We start from the raw sequence: 16,970 nt of genomic DNA on the forward strand, positions 1-16,970 counted from the left end.
CGCTAGACTATTTATATTTTCTTGTTTCCCCATTTTCTTATGCGGTACGATCGGTAACACTTTTTGGAACCGTAATTGACTTTGGAGATGTATATTAAGCCAATTAAGTTTCAACTCAAGTAGATACATTAGTAGATACATACATGGAATTATGTCCCTGTTGAATCTAGTAACCTGATAAGTACTACCTCTTAAAGGAGAATTCATCCGTTTAAAAAAAAAAAAACCCTACTCCCCACCCCACGTAGATCCCCTCCCTCCTCCTCCCCAGCATAGCTGCCCCCGGGAACAGTGGCGTAACTAGATATTACTGGGCCCCACAGCAAATTATTTTTCAGGCCCCCAAAATGTTTAGAGGTTGACTTGTTTCTCCAATATTTATTGAAATTGTATATGAATTAGGGTCTCGTGGGGCCCCTATACCTCCTGGGCCCCCCTGCAGCCGCAGGGTCTGCTTCCTCTATAGTTACGCCCCTGCCCGGGGAAATGCCCCTAACTTTATACTTACCCCTCGGTGCAGATTCAGACATCGGAGTTCCACTCAGCCATCTTCCGGGTCTTTGGTAAGCTTAAGTGGGAGACCGGCGAAGCGGCGCATGTGCAGTTGGAGCAATTTGGCGGTTCGCGTCAGCTGCGCATGCGGTGAAACTCAGAAGATCGGGATGGGTCTGGACAGAGCTTGATGATATACTACTGTTATTTGTTTAACATGTGTCCATTTCTACTTTTAATGCATGAGACAGAACATGATATATTTGCATGTTCCTAAATAACAGATTTTTATACTGGAGAATTGATGAAGCAAATGCTTGTATCAACATTAGCCGTAAGGGTGGGGTGTGCTAAGGAAAGAGCCTCACTGTTAGCAAAGGTGCTACATGTGTTTTCTATAAAACGATGGAAGTTTATCTAGCTACACCTCCTTTCCTGGAGACACAATGCAACACTGCTCATATGTTAATGTATAATGACAATAGGTACAAATATTTGCTTTTAGGATGGTCAGCCCTGCTATAATAAAAAATGTAGGTGTTTCAGAAACTTTGAATTGAGTTTCACAGATTCAATTGAATTACTTAGCAAACGTCTCCAGCAGCCAGATTCTCCTCAAATAAACCCCCGAGCTAATACTGGAGGAAGCATGTTGCTCTGGGTCTCATTAGCAAAATCACACGACTCACTAATAAACTAAGAACTCAGTGAGGGTCACACCCAAATATAACACTGAGGCACACAACTTGGGGCCAGACATGCATTGTTCAGATGTTTATTTCTGAGCCATTATCTCATTTAGCTCATTTGACCTAAAATATAAAATGTTTTGGTTTTGCTCCCCTTTTCTAGGTTGATACTTATGACGATATTTACATTTTTGGCAGTCAGTGTAGGTTCTACCCTGTACTGTTTAGGCTTGCACAATATAAATAAAAGAAGCATAACACATTTATGGAAAGACATGTCCCAGCTAGGGTTGCCACCATTTCTGGAAAAAAATACTTACAATGTTTTTATGGTTTTTCCCTATAAATAACATTGGAATCAAGCAACATTTTTACCGACCAGGTGGCAACCTTAGTCACTTAGTCACTGATAGATTTATAAATAAATGTTTTCATCAGGAGGGAGGACATTCGATTTATGAAATTAATGTGGTTCTTTATAGTAGGGTGGAGAGATTATTATTATCCTTGTTATTTATTTCTATCAGTAAGGCCCAGTCATCCTAATTATTTGCCACTAGAAAGGCTTACCTATGGGCTTGTGGTGCATCTACTCTACGATCATTTTAAATGCACCACAAGGGCTTTTTCAAATTAATGGGTTGCAAGAGCACATGTAAACCAATCATAATCCATGTTCTTGCATGGTCTATGTACAACATTACTCGAAAAAAAGTTGCACCCCTTAGAGATGATACAGGGAGCGGTTGTGACCATAACATTGGCATCCACCATGTCAATATCAAATTCTGCACTCAACACAAATTGTGCTAGGGTTGCCACCTCACCCCTTTAAGGGCTCTTACACTCGGACGCATGTAAGCGCCAAACGCAGGTTGGGACGCAGCATGTTGCATTTCACGCATACATGTATCTGTGTGATTACAGCAGATACAGGAGTAGACGCACTCAAAATAATTGAGTGCGTCTACTCCTGCACCACCCTGCGGCTAAAAGGAAAAAAGCACAACGCAGGGGAGCGCAGGTAAAACCGCCCGTGTGTAAGGGCCCTAAAACCGAACACATATGGAATCCACAGCCTGCATGACTAATTAGCAATTCATTTAGATGCATGGCTGCACATAAATCAGTTCAGTCTACAGCATGCATCTAAATGAATTGCTAATTAGCCATGCAGGCTGTGGATTCCATAAGTGTTCAGTTTTAAAGGGGTGAGGTGGCAACCCTAAATTGTGCCTAAACCAATGACTATTCCTGTGGTGCTTTGTGTGTTAAGAACTCACTCATATGTATATATAAATTACTATATCCGCCTCAAAATGCTAAAGGGAGTCCCAGTGGAGCTGTATTTGTGAAATGGCCTGAGCCTAGGGCAGCAATCCTTTAGGTAGCCTTAGAGCAGAGACACACGTGGAGATTCTGGGAGATTAGTTCCTCCCCGAATTGCTAGAATCGAAGGGTCAGGGCACACAGGCAGATTCAGGGAGATTAGTCGCCCAGCAACAAATCTAATCTCCCCGAATTGCATCCCCGTCGGACCGAATCGTTTTCCGAAGTCGCTTGAAGTTTCCTCGTGAGGCAATTCCGGGCGACTTTGGAAAACGAATTGCTCTGAGTACCTTCCTGCCGGTGACTTACATTTTAGCTGACGGGGAGGCAGATTGGGGAGATTAGACGCCCTGAAGAAGAGGAGATTTATCGCCAGGCGACTAATCTACCAGAATCTGCCTGTGTGCCCTGACCCTTAATCGCCGATGGGATGGCATTTGGAGTTCTTCGTTTTCTGAAGTTCCCTCACGAGGAAACTTCGGGCAACTTTGGAAAATGAATCGCGTTGAGTGCTATACCGTAGGTCGATTTGCATTTTAGACAGTGGGAAGGCAGTTTGGGGAGATAAGCCGCCCCTAAGAAGAGGAGATTTGTCGCGGGTGACTCATTTTCCCTTAATTCCTGGTGGGATGGCACTAGTAGCACTTCGTTTTGCAAAGTTGTCTCATGAGGAAACTTCAGGCAACTTCGGAAAACGAAGAGCTCCGAGTGCCATCTAGACGGTCATTTACATTCTAGCCGGCGGGAAGGCATTGCAGGGAGATTAGTCGCCCGAAGAAGAGGAGATTTGTCGCCGGGCAATTAATCTCCCTCAAATAGCTTTGTGTGTCTCTGCCCTGAGGCAATTTTGGGCAATTCCGATATCGAATCGCTCCGAGTGCCATTACGACAGTGATTTAGATTGTAGCCGGCGGGAAGACAGTTTGGGAAGATTAGTCTCCTGAAGAAGAGGCGATTTGTCGCCGGGTGACTCCCCGAGGGAAATAACGTGTGTCTCTGCCCTTATTACAGCAAATATGTGAGTGAAATAAGTGTGTGAGGGAAATAAGTGTGTGAGTGAAATAAGTGTGTGAGGGAAATAAGTGTGTGAGGGAAATAAGTGTGTGAGGGAAATAAGTGTGTGAGGGAAATAAGTGTGTGAGTGAAATAAGTGTGAGAGAAATAAGTGTGTGAGGGAAAAAAGTGTGTGAGTGAAATAAGTGTGAGGGAAATAAGTGTGTGAGGGAAATAAGTGTGTGAGGGAAATAAGTGTGCGCGAAATAAATTTGTGAGGGAAATAAGTGTGTGAGGGAAATAAGTGTGTGAGGGAAATAGTGTTTGAGTGAAATAAGTGTGAGGGAAATAAGTGTGAGGGAAATAAGTGTGTGAGGGAAATAAGTGTGTGAGGGAAATAAGTGTGTGAGGGAAATAAGTGTGTGAGGGAAATAAGTGTGTGAGGGAAATAAGTGTGTGAGGGAAATAAGTGTGAGAGAAATAAGTGTGTGAGGGAAATAAGTGTGTGAGTGAAATAAGTGTGAGAGAAATAAGTGTGTGAGGGAAAAAAGTGTGTGAGTGAAATAAGTGTGAGGGAAATAAGTGTGTGAGGGAAATAAGTGTGAGGGAAATAAATTTGTGAGGGAATTAAGTGTGTGAGGGAAATAAGTCTGTGAGGGAAATAAGTGTGAGGGAAATAAGTGTGTGAGGGAAATAAGTGTGTGAGGGAAATAGTGTTTGAGTGAAAATAAGTGTGAGGGAAATAAGTGTGTGAGGGAAATAAGTGTGAGGGAAATAAGTGTGTGAGGGAAATAAGTGTGAGAGAAATAAGTGTGTGAGGGAAATAAGTGTGAGGGAAATAAGTGTGTGAGGGAAATAAGTGTGTGAGTGAAATAAGTGTGTGAGTGAAATAGTGTGAGGGAAATAAGTGTGAGGGAAATAAGTGTGTGAGGGAAATAAGTCTGTGAGGGAAATAAGTGTGAGGGAAATAAGTGTGTGAGTGAAATAGTGTGAGGGAAATACGTGTGTGAGTGAAATAAGTGTGTGAGCAACAGAACTTTGTATATTTCCCAGCAGAATTGTGACAACCATACGTCACAGCACAGGTAGATAAGGGCACAAGCTCCTCGGGCCCCTGGGATCCAGTTACATGGGGATACAGTGGGGCCCTGTATAGAAATAGAAGTGAGTCCATAGACACAGAAGTGAGAGGAGCAGCAACAAGAACACACGCCCGGGGCAGGCTCAGCCTCCTGAGCAGGATTGGGAGTAGGACACACCCAGCAGCAGGGCGAGCTGAGCCGTATAGGAGCCCAACCCTGACTCTACTGATCACTCAGCTCTGCTTCTCCAGTCACAACACAGCGCTGGCTCCTGCACATGTAGCGGCAGCTCAACAGCACCAGGTAATAACCCACTTATTATACATCTATTTTGTATCTATTCTGTATCGTGTCTGGTCTCTTACTGAGCGGGAAACTGTTACCTCAGAGTTTGTGACGCGCACAACTTTCCTTCTTGTCTATTTGTGTCTCTTCTGGATCCCGGGGGAGTGGGAATTGGTCGGGAACAATCTTGTCAAGGGGGGAAACTTGTTTTTTGCTTCTTTTAAAATCGACTTATTACAGAAGAAACGTCCTTCTTATGTTTCTAGTTCAGCTCCTGAGGCATTTACTTAGGGACTGGCTGTGAGAGACTTTTAGCTGATTTGGGTTATTGGCTCTTTAATATGAAATATTATTGTCTCTCCCCCTCACAGTCACTGTCAGCTCTAATGTCCAAAATCAGCCACAAAATCAGCTGCAAAATCAGCCACAAAATCAGCTGCAAAATCAGCCACAAAATCAGCTACAAAATCAGCCACAAAATCAGCTACAAAATCAGCCACAAAATCAGCCACAAAATCAGCTACAAAATCAGCCACAAAATCAGCTACAAAACTAGTCAAAGTCATTTCAACAGTCGCCCAAATATAACCCAATATGTGCAGTCAGAAAAGTCTAATCAATAAATGAATATATGTGAAAAAACTTATTTTTCTAATTTTCACTGTTTCCCAAATATTCCCATGAAGTAAAATGGGACAGAGGGGGGTAAGTAGAGAGGGGGCCCAGGAGGTATAGGGGTCCCTAATACAAATACAATTTCATTAGATATTGGTAAAACAGCTCAACCTCTAGACATTTTGGTGGTTTTTGCCCCAAAATTGTCTGAAATGGAGGAAAGTGAGTGGAAAATGTGAGAATGCTTAAGAGTGACGGGAGACTGGGGTACAGAGGCCAAAATGTGGGAACTCCCGACTTCTACACAAGTCAGTCCCATTGCATGCTGGGTATTGTAGTCTTACATTCAACTTGCCACAAAAACCACATTACCCAACATGCACTGGGACACACAGGCTTGGCACATTAGGGTAAGGAAATCATTGACTGGTTTCCAAAGTACAAACCAGCCAAAGGCCCAAAAAGTAGCCCAAATCTGTACCTTGACTGGTTTGTACTTTCATAACCCGCCTGGGCTTTACATTAGTAGCCCAATTTGGCTGGAAAACCTCCAACCTGGCAACCCTGAAAATAGGCCCTGGCATTTCAGGTACACAGAGGCCCAAACAGCCCCCCACCAGCCCACTAAATAATGACTGTCTATGGCAACTTAAACAGCCCCTCTAGCATGTGCCAGAACCCACAGATTGCCAGTCCTGGCTAGGGTTGCCACTAGGGTTGCCACCTTTTCTGGAAAAAAATACCGGCCTTCCTATATATTTATCTTTATTCCCTATTAATAACATTGGGATCACTGACCTTCCTATATATTTATCTTTATTCCCTATTAATAACATTGGGATCAACCATCATTTTTACCGGCCAGGCCAGTAAAATACTGGCCAGGTAGCAACCCTAGTTGCCACCTGGCCAGTAAAAATGATGGTTGATCCCAATGTTATTAATAGGGAATAAAGATAAATATATAGGAAGGTCAGTGATCCCAATGTTATTAATAGGGAATAAAGATAAATATATAGGAAGGTCAGTGATCCCAATGTTATTAATAGGGAATAAAGATAAATATATAGGAAGGTCAGTGATCCCAATGTTATTAATAGGGAATAAAGATAAATATATAGGAAGGTCAGTGATCCCAATGTTATTAATAGGGAATAAAGATAAATATATAGGAAGGTCAGTGATCCCAATGTTATTAATAGGGAATAAAGATAAATATATAGGAAGGCCAGTGATCCCAATGTTATTAATAGGGAATAAAGATAAATATATAGGAAGGTCAGTGATCCCAATGTTATTAATAGGGAATAAAGATAAATATATAGGAAGGACAGTGATCCCAATGTTATATATATATATATTTATTAGTGCCAGCTCTCCTTTCTATAGTCTGTGCACATTGTGTGTATATGGAAATCATTTATTGTAGTTTATAGCTTTGCTGGTGTTATTGTGCTGCAGTATATTGTATTCAGTGGGTATTTACTCTGTGGACTCTCTTTGCTTTTATTCTTCAATTACATTGTGACTCCAATGAGAACCAATGCTGGGAGTCCTCCTGATAAAGTTACGGCATAAAGACTCCCAGCAGCGCTGTGTGCAGCCAAACTCTCCCTTTTTGCTTTATTGCTAATGTTTGCTTTGGATGGATTTCCCTGGCTGTTACAACACAGGGCTCAGGGCACCGCACCCTCCCCTGCTGGAGATTTTAGGAGTGGAGGAAGGCAATAGAGAAGTAGGGTGGGGAGGATAAACAGAGACCCTCGGTGAGGGAGAAATAGTGTCCAACCTATGGTCTGTTGTTGAACTGAACATCACACCCCCGGGCAGTTTTGGAGGTTGTTGGGAGTTGTAACGCAACCTGGACGACATTGATATAAAGTATTGTTATAGTTTTATACGGGCTGTCCCCTCCCTAGAGCTATTAGCTGCAGTACTACTGTAGGTGCTTATGTGTTACCTGCAAAAATATATATATATATATATATATATATATATATATATTTATATATACACCCCCATGGGCTGTGCCACTATCATGAAGATGGTCCACTGACAGTAAACTGTGCCACCATAGTTGCTGTGTATTTATATGTTGTGTATTTATATGTTGCATATTTATTTGTGCACCTGGCCATGAAGAGGGTTTAGGATATATTTGTGCTGTTGGGTCCATTCATTGTGTACTGGCCCTGAACAGGAGGAGGAGACTCGTGGGGTTTATTCCTTAAAGGCGTTGTTCACCTTTAAATGTACTTTTAGTAAGATGTAGAGATGGATATTCTGAGACAATTTGCAATTGGTTTGCATTTTTTATTATTTGTGGTTTTTTACTTATTTAGCTTTTTATTCAGCAGCTCTCCAGTTTGTGATTTCAGCAATCTGGTTGCTAGGGGCCAAATTACCCTAGCAACCATGCATTAATTTCAATAAGAGACTGGAGTATAAATAGGAGATGCCTAGAGAGAGCGATGAATAATCAAACGTAGCAATAACAATACATTTGTATTGTAGCTTTATAAAGCATTCGTTTGTAGATGGGGTCAGTGACCCCCATTTGAAAGCTGGGAGAGTCAGAAGAAGAAGGCAAACAATTAAAAAAACTATGAAAAAAAATAATGAAGACCACTTGAAAAGTTGCTTAGACTTGGCCATGCTATAACATACTAAGAGTTAACTAAAAGGTGAACCCTGAAAATACTTTGGTTTGTGCTACTGCCACATAGCAAAAAATATCTATGGTACCACTCAACAAATAAATATTAGATAAGTAAAGGTACAAAAATATATAATAGAAAAAATAAATAAGGAGAAAACACTCACAGTTCACCTCAGTCCCAAGGTGCAAAAACCAAAAACACTATATCCAAAAGGTGTGAGGGTCTCCAAAAATAAAGAGGCAAATATAAAAAGTAGAAAAATTTATTAGGACATGAAGACCTAACGCGTTTCGTGCCTATAGGGGCACTTACTCATAGGCTCTATATAGGGCCTATGAGTAAGTGCCCATATAGGCACGAAACGCGTTAGGTCTTCATGTCCTAATAAATTTTTCTACTTTTTATATTTGCCACTTTATTTTTGGAGACCCTCACACCTTTTGGATATAGTGTAAAAAGTGAACCCCCCCTTTTAAAGGGGTGATTCACCTTTGCATAACTTTTAGTATGATTTAGAGTGTTATTCTCAGAAAATATGTAATTGGTTTTCAATTTTTATTATTTGTGGTTTTTGGGTTATTTAGCTTTTTATTCAGCAGCTTTCCAGTTTGCAATTTCAGCAATCTGGTTTCTAGGGTCCAAATTCCCCTAGCAACCATGCATTGATGTGAATAAGACACTGAATTATGAATAGGTGAGGCCTGAATAGACAGACAAGTAATAAAAAGTAGCAATAACGATAAATGTGTAGCCTTACAATTGCATTTGTTATTTGATGGGGTCAGTGACCCCCCATTTGAAAGCTGTAAAAAGTCAGAAGAAGGAGGCAAATAATAAATGATGATCAATTGAAAAATTGCTTATAATTGGCCATTCTATAATATACTTAACTTAAAGGTGAACCACCCCTTTAAGATGAAACAGACTCAGTACTTTATCCAAGGGGATTTGCCCAGAGCATGAAGATATATGTCATTGTATAGTCATTTTTTGGCAAATAAGTAGGAGTCACATGTCTCAGAAGTCATCCGATTTTATTTTTTATAAATGTTACAAAGTGACTGATTCTACAACCTTGTGAGTTGCGACTATGTTGCAAAAAGTGTCTTATGTGTGTAGCCATGTGCTTTATTTATGTGGAGATCAGATGCAGACCCTGCATGCAGTGTAAAATAAATGTATTTATGTTGTCCACCAACAGATGTATATGTCTTGTGTTGTATTCTTAGAGCTCAGCGTGCCTTGTGTGATGGGAGGGAGCCAGCTCTGAGGCTGTGATTGGGCGACAGAGCTTCACAAAATTCTGAGCGTGAATGAGTCAAGAGCTGTAATATGAGAGAAGGGTGCGGTGCCCTCGGAGCTCTGAGCCCAGGGAAGTGTTCATTTTCACCAGGGCCTGAGGATTAACTGAACCTTAACATATACGCTTTATTTGCCGTCTTCTCAGGATTACCTTTAAATGATGAAAATAGTAAATCTGGGCAGAGAGAGAGTGTGTAAAGCCTTTAAATGCTGTACTGCTAAGGACTGCAACTCCCATCATCCTTAGCCAGCCTGACTATTGCAAAGACACAACATTCCTGTTTAAAATTAGTTCTGGGATCGTTTCATAAAGGGGCAGAGATTCTACTCCCTAATATGATAGTTTGGGACATGGATTTGAACCCATGGGTCAGACTTGCAGGTAAGCCCAGGTAGACATTGTGTGGGAATTCAGCACCTTGATCTTAGCTTAAAGGTTGCTTTGCTGGCATGAGATATTTAGGAGAAACAGCGTGAACCCCCTGAATCTACTAATTATTTTGTGTAGGGACATGAGCCTGTAGAAGACCTGAGAGGGACAGATTCTCATAGAAAACATTCCGCCTGCCTCATAAAACTTCTTGGCAGCTCTGAGTTGTTAAGAACTTGGGAGAGGGGGCTGTGCAGGCTCTGCGTATTGCTCTGCATATTGCTCTGTTCTTGGTGTGCCTGGAAGCTCTGACTGTGTATTGCTGTGCATATTGCTCTGCATATTGCTGTGATGTGGGTGTGCCTGGATTGTCTGACTGTGTATTGCTCTGCATATTGCTCTGCATATTGCTGTGATGTGGGTGTGCCTGGATTGTCTGAATGCGTATTGCTCTGCACATTAATCTCCATCAGGTCCGGACTGAAAATTAAAATAGGCCCTGACATTTCAGGTACACAGAGGCCCACATAGAGGCCCAAACAACCCCCACCAGCCCACTAAATACTGACTTTCTATCGGACCTTATAGCAGCCCCTCTGGTATTTGCCAGAACCCACAGATTGCCAGTCCAGGCCTGCTCTCCATATTGCTCTGTTCTTGGTGTGCCTGGAAGCTCTGTGTATTGCTCTGCATGTTGCTGTGATGTGGGTGTACATGGAAGCTCTGACTGTGTATTGCTCTGCATATTGCTCTGCATATTGCTGTGATGTGGGTGTGCCTGGATTGTCTGACTGCGTATTGCTCTGCATATTGCTCTGTTCTTGGTGTACCTGGAAGCTCTGACTGTGTATTGCTCTGCATATTGCTGTGATGTGGGTGTGCCTGGATTGTCTGACTGTGTATTGCTCTGCATATTGCTGTGATGTGGGTGTGCCTGGATTATCTGACTGTGTATTGCTCTGCGTATTGCTCTGCATATTGCTGTGATGTGGGTGTGCCTGGATTGTCTGACTGTGTATTGCTCTGCGTATTGCTCTGCATATTGCTGTGATGTGGGTGTGCCTGGATTGTCTGACTGTGTATTGCTCTGCGTATTGCTCTGCATATTGCTGTGATGTGGGTGTGCCTGGATTGTCTGACTGTGTATTGCTCTGCATATTGCTCTGCATATTGCTGTGATGTGGGTGTGCCTGGAAGCTCTGGCCTGTGTCCAGGAACGTTGAGGAATGTTGGTTTGGGAGCAGAGTGAGTCACAGCAATTTGGGAGCAGAGGGGGGGGGAACACAAGGGAGAGCTGAGGGGTGGGGGAAGCAGACAGGAATGTTCATGGGGTACAAATGTGCGGCTACTCTATCCTTCATGCTGAATATCTGTGCAGGTTAAACATCTGTCTGCCCTTCCGTCAGTGAGGAAACTAGTTGAATACTATGTATCATCATACCCATCTCTCTCTCCTTATCTCTCTCTTTCTTTCATGTTCAGGAATGCAAAGACTTTTTGCTTAAGTGATGAGAGAACAGTGGGGGAGGCCCTTCAAAAAGGGACGATATCTCCTAAAAAAACACTAATTTGCTTAAAGACAATAGAATCTAATCCTGTAGTTAACTCAATTATTTGTCGGCAGCATCTCTCAATAGTCCATGTGTTTGTAGCCTGATAACTAAAGTCCTTACATGTATGCCTGTATGCCTGCTGGCTTCTCTTCCCAATGAACAGCAGCCCCAATAGAGTGTTAGCTCTCCGTATCCAAGCACACTTACCTTTTGGACATACCTCATATGGTGCCCACCCAGTTTCAGGCCTTGCTCAGGTGCTGCTGTGGGCAAGCAGTAACAGATCATTAGTAAAGTATTGAGGACACGTAAGGCTTTAAAGGGGTTGTTCACCTTTAAATTATCTTTTAGTATGATGTACAGATTGATATATAAAAAACAAATAATGAAGACCAACTGAAAAGCCACTTAGAACTGGCAATTCTATGATCTGCTAAAAGGAAATTTGAAGGTGAACCACCACCTTAACTAGTTGCATTGGCCCTTGTCTTTAAAAGTTATATCTACATTAGATATATAATTATATATATATATATATATATATATATATATATATATATATATATATATATATATATATATATATATATATATATATATATATATTTAGGGGCCCATTTACTTAGCTCGAGTGAAGGAATAGAATAAAAAAAAACTTCGAATTTCGAATGATTTTTTTGGCTACTTCGACCTTCGACTACGACTTCGAATCTAACGATTCAAACTAAAAATCGTTCGACTATTCGACCATTCGATAGTCGAAGTACTGTCTCTTCAAAAAAAACTTTGACCCCCTACTTTGCCACCTAAAACCTACCAAGGTGCCATGTTAGCGTATGGGGAAGGTCCCCATAGGCTTTCTATCAATTTTTAGGGCGAAGAAAAATCGTTCGATCGATGGATTAAAATCCTTCGAATCGGACGTTTCGAAGGATTTAATAGTTCGATCAAACGTTTTTCGGTAAATCCTTCGACGTCGATATTCGAAGTTGAAGGATTTACATTCGGCAGTCGAATATCGAGGGTTAATTAACCCTCGATATTCAACCCTACGTAAAGCTGTCCCCGAATGTAGCTATGATAACTTTTAAAGACGATGGCCCATGCACAACAAATTATAATGTTTTCAGGATTAACAATCTAACAAGTTTTGTCATACAATACAATAATTTTTTAACTAGAGGCTAGTAGCCCCTTTTTGGTGTAATTTAGAGGCTGACTTATAACCTGGAGACCAATATGCTTGGAAACAATGCATGCCATTGCTTCAAATGAAGCTTCTGTGTAACTGCTGGAATATCACATTCAAGGTGTATCCCTGTATGTGATTGTGGTGTGCATCTGGCTAACTGATTTGGTCACAGCTTACATACGTGACATCACTTTCCTACATTATCCCAGCAACTGCAATGTTCTGTTGAGAAGTGACAACCATCTTAAGCATCTCAAAGGTGAAATTCTCAGCTAGGAGTATGGTCTGGTCACATTCATCTGTACTTTACATATATTCACAATTACATATATATATATATATAGATACACAATTGCCCCATTCATCCCCAGTAACTTCCTTTTTACTTGAATAAGGAGCACGTGGGCTTCATTCACTCAGTACAGCCTCCTGGTTTATATAGTCATATGGTATTTGCACTAGAGTGATCAAATGTGATTCCTTTAGTCTACTCCACTTTATTGGATGTGGATACGTTATTATATAATTATAAGTAATAGTAACATTATTTTGCTTTCACCTGTAATTATCCAAGCTGGTGTAACTAGAGATTATAAACTTGGTAGAAAGAACTCTCTGCATTCATCCTTTGTTGTGGTTGTTTTTGTTTATGAGATAACTCCGTTGTGCCCGATTCTGTCTGTGCCCGGAAGTACCTTTTTAATCTGAGATCACTGTATGTAAATCACTTTACCTGTTTGGATTCAGTGCAAATGGGGGAGAATCTTTTTTGCTTTGCAGATGCCATATCTTCCAGATTAAAGATGGCCATAAACGCAACAATTCGGTTGTACGAACCCTCGATTTGTACAATTTTTGGAACGCGTGGGGATCGTCCCGACATTTTTCCTGCCATGGAGTTCGGTCGTTCAGTTGATCGGTAAAAAGATTTCTGACAGCTAACGATATTATCCCTGCTTCATGTATTGCCTATCTGACCATATCAAAGGGGGACTGTCACTACTATTTGTCAGACATAACTCTCAACGTCGGGTCGTTGGTCGGACACAAGGATTTATCGGCATGTCCAGCTTCAAAGCTATTTTGGTGGCTTTGTTGCCCACAAGAGAGGCGATTACCTGTGACAAAGTGAAACCTTAGCTCCCATAGATGCGACGATTCTTCTTGCCAAACAACCGATTTTAGGGAAGTCCGACCAATCCTTCGGAATTATCGTGCGGTTAGTGGGATTCGAGCGATCGAACATCTTACTATTTTTCGGCCGACATCTGTCAGGAAATTGATCGGCCAGGTTAAAAAAATCTTTGTCGGTCCCAGTGCAATGTATCTATGTTTGCAGGGCCAAGCAGGCAAAATTGGTCTTTTTAGTTGATGGTAAATGCGTACGATCGTTCCGAGAAGATTGTGGTCTCACGATCAGGATCTGATCTTTTAAAAATCTCAACATCTATGGCCGGCTTTAAGGTTCAATAGGGCCCAATTAAAATAGCAGATAACAGATAATCCAGGGGGAATACAATGAGTTCAGTAAATTCTGATAAATAGAGGTCAGATGTCATTCACAGCAAGTTATGTCATTCATTGTTACTTAGGAATTATATGGATCCTTGCAGGATTGAAAAGAAGTGATGCCTTGGGGTCTGTATGCTGGTCCCTCCCCAACTGGGATTTACTATGATACGGCATCTCCCCCATCAATAATGATCAGGATATGCACAGAGAATAAAAGCAGCAGAACTGAGGGTGTGAATCGTCGTCTATCAACACAGTTTTTATAGTGGTAATAGCTTGCAATGCAATTTCAGCCTATAAGGCACATGCATAAAGGAGAACTAAACCCTAGAAATGAATGTGGCCAAAAATGCCATAATTTATAGACTGCACTTATTGCAGGAGGCTAAAGTTTGAGCTTGTCAATAGCAGCAATGATCCAGGACTTCAAACTTGTCACAGGGGGTCACCATCTTGGAAAGTGTCTGTGACACTCACATGCTCAGTGGGCTCTGATTGGCTGTTGAGAAGCTAAGCTTAGGGCTCGTCACTAATTATCCAGCAGCAGAAAATGAGCTTCCCTGGCTGTAATATAAGCTGATGCTACAGGTTTGCTGATTATTCAATTCTGATGCTAATTGCACTGGTTTCTGTGCTGCCATGTAGTAATTATGTGTATTAATTACTAATCAGCCTTATATTGTGACATTTCTATTCTATGTGTACTGTATATTGTGAGTGGGTCCCTAATCTCAGTAAGTGACAGCAGCACAGAGCATGTGAATCAGCAGAAAAGAAGATGGGGAGCTACTGGGGCATCTTTGGAGACACAGATCTTTACTGCTAAAGGGCTGTGGTTGCCTTGGTAGGCAGTGGGGGTGATTTCAGGGCATACAGAAAATATGTGTAGAATATGTGTTGGACCTTTCAGAAATATCACCTTAGAGTGCTTATCCGATACTGTTAGGCAACGCGTACTCAAATGCCAGTACAAATATAATTGCCAGAAAGCTCTGACTTTGGCTCTACACTATCTGTAGGGAGATGTTGAAATGTTGCCACTCACAGATTACTATAGCCATTCTATACTGATAAAGAACAGAGATGTCCATGGTATCCGGAAACACTCGTTTATTGTCTCCTCTGCAAGTTTATTATGACTTACATGTACAGAACCTTGAAATATGAAGGCAAAACACAACCAGTGGTTAGATAGGAGAGAAGGCATACGAATGAGAGATTTGCAACTTGGGAGGAACCCCCAAAAATGTATTTTTAAGAAAAATAGGAGAATTCGGGAGAACAGGCAGAAGTATATAATAATATTAGCCTTTTACTGCTTCTAATCTCTCTAGCCTGTAAAACAATATTGGTTTAGATAAGGCCAGCGGTGCTTCGTTTTCCGAAGTCGACTGAAGTTTCCTTGCAAAGCAACTTCGGAAAACGAGTGCCGCCATCCCGCTGGTGATTTTTCATTATGGCCGGCGGGCAGGTAGGGGAAGGCAGTTTGGGGAGATTGTTGCCCCAAAGAAGAGGCGATTTTTCGTCAGGGTGACTAATCTCACCGAATCTCTTACCCTTAGGGTCAGGGCACACAGGCAGATTCAAGGACATTAGTCGCCCGGCGACAAATCTCTTCTTCGGGGCGACTAATCTCCCTGAATCTGCCTGTGTGCCCTGACCCTTACAGGCTACGATCCTATGACTGGAGGGGCTTATTCTGCAGACTGGGAATCATTCCCTCTATGCACATCAGCCCTCTCATGTGTCTGCACTTGAAGCCACTGCATTGACCTGGGCGTAGGTGCATGTTGTGGATTTGGACCCCAAAATGCCTGAGAATGCCTTTTGTTGTCTTAATCCACTCCATGGGCCTGCATCCAACTAACTGCAGTTCCCTTAGAGATCCTGAAGCAGTAGCAGGGGGCAGGCCCAGAATGGCAATCTGTAGGTTCTGGCAAAGAGGCTGTTGCATACCTCCCAACTGTCCCGATTTTGACAGCTCAGCCCGCAGTCCCGGATTTCTTACCGACTTTCTCTTTGATCTCCTGCACTGAACAGCCGGAAAAAGATTCAAAGTTTCTAGGTTCTAACTTAATTGGATTTTGGCAGAGAGTCCGGAACACCCACCAGGTGCACTTAGACACTTTTGTAACAATTTAAGATAAGCAAAGAAGCAATTGTAACAATTTAAAATAAGCAAGTCTCTTGTGGAAACTGTGACTTGAATCTCAAAGGGCAATCCGCCTTCATTAGCAAAACTGTAATAACACACAAAAACCACAGTAATGTGTTCAAACTTTCATTAAAGTAAGTAAAATGAACATGGTAATTGGGGTGTGGTCACAAAAATGGGCGTGGTCACACAAAAAAAAGTTTGCCTAACTACGCGACCCAAATCTTTTTTGACCCTCTTTCTATATCACTCCAAGGAAGGGAGACAAAACTCTACATCACTGTTGGGGAAACGAACCGACTGCCACTGGAACCTTGGATTCTAGCTGCCCAACAATGCCTCGTATTCCGGATCCGGGGAACTTGCACAAAGAAACACCAACAAGTGGATCAGAATTAGGGATGCACCAAATCCACTTTTTTGGATTCGGCCGAACCCCCGAATCCTTTGCAAAAGATTTGGCTGAATACCGAACCGAATCCGAACCCTAATTTACATATGCAAATTAGGGGTGGGAAGGGGGAAACTTTTTTTACTTCCTTGTTTTGTGACAACAAATCACGTGATTTTCTTCCCCGCCCCTAATTTACATATGCAAATTAGGATTCGGATTCGGTTCGGCCGAATCCCGAACCGAATCCTGGATTCGGTGCATCCCTAATCAGAATAACAAGTTCCGTTTATTGAAGGCCAAACATATGCTTGTATAGGTTATAAGTAAAGACATCCCAATATAGTGAC

General features: G+C 41.8%; 1 protein-coding gene across 50 annotated transcripts in view; it reads left to right on the forward strand.

Annotated features, from left to right (window-relative positions):
- The first annotated feature begins 4,625 nt into the window (after positions 1–4,625).
- The window catches only part of ahnak.S (AHNAK nucleoprotein S homeolog), a 53,995-nt gene continuing 41,650 nt past the window's right edge, over positions 4,626–16,970 (forward strand). For 49 of the 50 annotated variants that reach the window (XM_041560712.1, XM_041560707.1, XM_041560714.1 and 46 more), the window contains exon 1: positions 4,628–4,888. The gene's annotated coding sequence lies outside the window, so the exon portion shown is untranslated. Of the gene's footprint in view, positions 4,889–16,970 lie in introns of all 50 variants that reach the window. The other variant, XM_041560760.1, reaches the window with a different exon arrangement.

This window comes from Xenopus laevis, chromosome 4S, assembly GCF_017654675.1.
Source record: "Xenopus laevis strain J_2021 chromosome 4S, Xenopus_laevis_v10.1, whole genome shotgun sequence".
Classification (NCBI taxonomy): domain Eukaryota; kingdom Metazoa; phylum Chordata; class Amphibia; order Anura; family Pipidae; genus Xenopus; species Xenopus laevis.